We start from the raw sequence: 5,516 nt of genomic DNA, 5'->3' as shown, positions 1-5,516 counted from the left end.
CTGCATTCCTCCACACAGACTACTGCAGGGTCACTTTAACACTACTTTAATCACATGATTTCATGCATTTTATTTGCAAGAATTCAGTTTACCCCTTTGACAAATATGTTATATAAAATAATATGTTATTATAGACTAAATCATGCATTAAATTAGTTTAGATTAGCGTGAGTTGGTAAAGTGGGACACTTTTCTGCAACATCTGTGCAGGAAGTGGGACACTTTACCAATTTCCCACCTGTGGGCACTTTAAAACTACTTTAATTAAACGATTTCATGCATTTTATTTGGAAGAATTCAGTTTACCCCTTTTTCAAATATGTTATATAACATAATATGTTATTATAGACTAAATCATGCATTAAACTAATTTAGATTAGGGTGAGTTGGTAAAGTGGGACAACTAAACTCCAGTGGGTTTAGGTCTTGATTTAAAACTACTTTAATTAAATGATTTCATGCATTTTATTTGCAAGAATTCAGTTTACCCTTTTGTCAAATATGACAGTTATTATAGACTAAATCATGCATTAAACTAATTTAGATTAGGGTGAGTTGGTAAAGTGGGACACAACTAAAACTACTTTAATTAAATTATTTCATGCATTTTATTTGCAAGAATTCAGTTTATTCCTTTTTCAAATATGTTATATAACATAATATGTTATTATAGACTAAATCTTGCATTAAAGTAATTTAGATTAGGGTGAGTTGGTAAAGTGTCCCACTTTACCAACTCACCACCTGTTGGGACTTTAAAACTACTTTAATTAAATGATTTCATGCATTTTATTTGCAAGAATTCAGTTTATTCCTTTGAAAAAGATGACATGTTATTATGGACTAAATCATGCATTAAACTAATTTATATTAGGGTGAGTTGTTATAAAGTGGGACAATTAAGCAAACAAAAAAGTTAATAAAACTATTGATATTTAATGTCTTTCTAATGTGCCAAAATGCTTCAAATCATTATTATTTATTTATTATTATTTATAGTCTTATTGTTTGTTTGATGTTGTTCGATTCTCATATACATATAAGCCGAGGTTTTGTAACAGTAATAACATTGTAAGTGGTAAAATTTAGTACTTAAAGTATCAAAAGCTAAAATACTCATTAAGTAAGATAATGGGACTTTCAGTGTCATATTATTGTATATTATATTATTGGATTAGCATTACAGATCTAGTAACGTTTACCATTTACTTTAATATTTTAGATGGCCAATGTGAATCTATTTTGTAAACTTTTGGGTAATTTACTTTATAAGTAATGCATCACAGTTTATTAACAGATGGTATATTTTATACGGGAAATCATAGCGAGCAACTTTAGCCGTGAAATACAGGAAAAATGTAATAAATTAGAAGTATAAAGAGGCATTCAAACAGAAATAATGAAGTTCAAACTCCTCAGATTTGTACTTGAGTAAATGTACTTAGTTACATTCCACCATATGTTATGATTATAAATTAAAGGTATTGTATTGGACAAGGATATGCAACATATAATAGTTTATAACTGCATGTCTTTGCAAGACTTTCTTTAGAGCGTCATTAATATTCTGGTGATTACACAGACTGACTCACTGCACAGTATTTCATCCAGTTTTAAAGGAATTTGCATCTTGAAGGAGTTAAAAACAGCTTGTCCTCTTCACATTTTAATATAAATGCTATTTAAAGAGCCACTGCTTCTATCTGCACAGATGTTGCACCAGACCCCAACATAACAACATCAGCATTGCTGTGCTGTCTTGTAACAAAGTTAACTACCACTGGGCCCCGTTTCTCTTCTTCTCGCTGTTGCAGTAGCCTGTAAAAACTTTTTAAGAAACTTTCTTTTTTTCCCCCTTTTCTTTTTTTTGCCCTCTGTCCTAGGTCGCAGCTGACAGGGCGGAGGGAGGGCCGGGTGGGCAGAACAATGGGAGTGCGGTGCAGGGATTGTGGGAGAGAATCTAGGCTGGAGCCACAGTGTCTGGAGCGCCCCTCCACTCCCCTCATCCAGCTTTTGTTCAGCTGCAAAAGCTATCAGCACTTCCTACTGACACCAACAATAACTCCACACAGCTGGGCCCTTTTTAGCCTGTTTACAGCACATCAAGGCGAGGGGAGAGGGAGAGAAAGACAGAGGGAAGAGGCAGAGGAGGGGAAAGAAAAGTGAAACATATTAGCTCCTGATTTTAACTGACAGAATGGTAATGCCCTCTCCCAACTCCCCTCCTTCACCGCTGACACATTTCCCAGTGGACTCTTTACACGAGGCCGATTATCACTTGGGTGTTTTATTCCTACGACAGGCTACTGTTTATGTCGCAACATCCATCAAACGGCAGAAACAACACTTAGGTCTTTTTTTTTCTCTGGGACATTGTGTATCTTAGCTATATTTATGCTGTTTCCCGGTAGCGTTTTTCAGGATAAATTGTTCCATTTGGTGGAGGGGAAACGTATTAGCTGATACGCCCTCTTTATCACCACAGCAAATAGATCTACAAAAAGCACACACTACAGGAAGTTGGTGAAGGAATTCATTCTGAGGAAATGGGACATTCCAGCAATGCTTTCACACTTTTGCGGCTGTTATTATTGCTGTGGGGACAATAAGTAGTGCACGTACTACTTCCTGAAACATGAAAGTGACCGAATAATGGCAGGAGGAGGAAGAATAAATGGTTTCTTAGACAGAGGATTTTTACTTCAGTGTGATTATTGAGATACACTGTTGAAAAGAAATTCGCAGGAATTTGATTATGAGAGGAGAGCACCACATGCAAGTTTTCAACAATTTTTACTCTCACACACACACACACACACACATAGGCCATCTCCTCGCAGCTGTGGGATTAGTTTCCAGTTCCCAGTCACGCTCTTCCTGTTTGCTTGATAATAATCACACCTGTGTGCAGGTGTGTGGAGAGGCTCACATGGGACTGGGAGGGGTGAGTGCGGTGTCAGATGAGAAAACTTTTTGCCACACCACAACGTCACATCTTTTCCAGAGTGGTGATTGAGTGGTGGCGCTCAGGACTCATCAGTCACAGGTACAAGACAAGTAGAGGAAGTTTTAATGTGAGGGTTTGTAATACTGTGTGTCACGGCTTCTGTGGGCATGTGTGTGTTGTGTATTTTTCTGCCTGGTATGTCCCCGGCGTGGCCTGGCACCTCCTTGGGCAGCCCAGCCTCTGTAATGACTGAGGACCGGTGGTTGGGAGTCACTTCCTGTGGGAGTCCTGGTTCAGAGATGTGTCATCAGCAGCGCAGACCGACTGGAGCCTCGCCGCCTGTTGGGTGTTTTTCCTGTGTGCAGGCAAGCAGACTGGGTGGGTGGATGGATGCCCTTCCCTGAGAGCCAGGGGCGAGTTACAGGAACACTATCTCCATCTGATAGTTGGTGTGCGGCGAAGCCTCACAGAGGTCCTTGAAGCCCCACAGGTGTCCTCTGCTCTGTGTCCTTGGCCCGGCGGGAGGACTCGCAGGGACAGCTTGGTCTCTCTCTATCTCTCTTGTGTGTGTACATGTGTGCATTCACCGGACCCGAAGCTCACCCCTCCTTCACACCCCTGTGGCCATCTCCCTCCGCCTGGTTCCCACACACACTATCAAAGCCCTTTAATGGCTTCTAATTAGCTCCCCATCTGCTGGTGACAGCGCACTGGTGGCATGCTAAAGCACCCATTGAGAGCATAGGCATTGTGCTCTGGAATACTTTCCACTCCAGTGGCAATTGCCTGGAGAGAGAGCTTTAGTTGGGGGTGTGGGGGTGGGTGGGGATGCCGGGGTGGGGCTGGGTGAGGAGGGGGATGCTGGGTAGTGTTCTCTACAGTCAGGGGCTTGGGGGAGTGCAGGGGTGGAGGGAAACACAATGGGAGACAGTGTTACGGCTTGTTGCAAATCTAATAACGCCAGAGTCCCTTTTCCGTCCACTGGTCATCACCCCCCCCCACCACCACCAGCAACTATTTCACAATCCCACCTCACCCCCCCTCCCTCGACTTCTTTCACTTTAGCAACAGTTTGCCGCTGACATCACACAGGATGGTCGGCGAGGTGAATCTGACTTTGAGCCGAGGCCGCGGTGAAACTGGCAACACAACCTGATGAGGTTCTCCATTGTCCCAAGGAGCCCCACAGCTATTGCTCCCCTCTTGGACCGAACAATAGACGCACCTCTAAAGAAACTGTAAATGTGGCCTAATGAGGCCTCTTCATTAGCAGAACCTGTCTATGTGTGAATGCGGCCTGTTTGTCAGATCCTATGAGGCCTTCTCCTCTCCAGGACTTCCAGCAGGGCCTCGGTCCACTGGTAGCAGAAGGGGGGACCAGCTGTTCCCAGCTGGTAGCCAGAGGATGCCTATGGGGGACAGGCCTGATTGCTGCTGGCCAGCTGCCCCCCCTGCTATAGGCGGGAGATGGAGAACAAACAAATAGCTGCTTCTGGGAAACCATCACATCAGCTCCAGCATTGTCTATCTCCACCGTTTGCTTATTTACACCCCGGACAGCATCGCTGGACTGGATGGATAAATATATATACACAGTATATTAGGGCTTTCAGAGTTAACACAACTTTGTTTTAATGACACTAATTTCTTTAACGCAACTAGCGATTTTTAGATTGTAGCGGGCTCAGTTTTAAAGCTAGAGTGAGGGCATCTGGCATCATATGAAACTAAAAACCTAATGAATCCATTTGTACCAACCATGTCATACTATGTTGTCGCGAAGGAGGCTAAATAACGCTCCAAATTGACGCTACATTTTGGAGGAAAAACTGTCATGGCCATTTTCAAAGGGTTCCCTTGACCTCTGATCTCAAGATATCTGAATGTAAATGGGTTTCTATGGTTACCCACGAGTCTCCCCTTTACAGACATGCCCACTTTATGATAATCACATGCAGTTTTGGGGGCAAGTCATAGTCAAGTCAGCACACTGACACACTGACTGAGTTTGCCATGTTATGTAATGCAGTACCTGTGAGGGTTTCTGGACAATATTTGTCATTGTTTTGTTAATTGATTTCCAGTAATAAATAGATACATACATTTGCATGAAGCAGCATATTTGGCCACTCCCATGTTGATAAGACTATTAAATACTTGACAAATCTCCCTTTAAGGTACATTTTGAACAGATACAAAATGTGTGATTAATTTGCGATTAATCACAATTAACTATGGACAATCATGCAATTAATCGTGATTAAATATTTTAATCAATTGACAGCTAAATGTCTATATATATATATACTTTACATATAAGATGTTTAGCTGGCTAATCTAGTGTAGGAAGTCAAACCCTAGGTCATCATCAACACCCAACATAAAAAAGGTGAAACGTCACCATCAAATTGAAAGTGTTCCTGTGATTTTGATCGATAAGAAGAGCAATGAAATTAAGATCCATAGAGATACATACATATCTTTTCTAAATACATATCTTTTTTACTATACAAGAATATATTCCCATAAAGACAACTGAACATATTGAAGTCAGGAATTTATTCTGGTT

This window comes from Sebastes fasciatus, chromosome 1 (genome assembly GCF_043250625.1).
Source record: "Sebastes fasciatus isolate fSebFas1 chromosome 1, fSebFas1.pri, whole genome shotgun sequence".
In the NCBI taxonomy this organism is placed as follows: domain Eukaryota; kingdom Metazoa; phylum Chordata; class Actinopteri; order Perciformes; family Sebastidae; genus Sebastes; species Sebastes fasciatus.
This window is presented reverse-complemented; position numbering follows the sequence as displayed.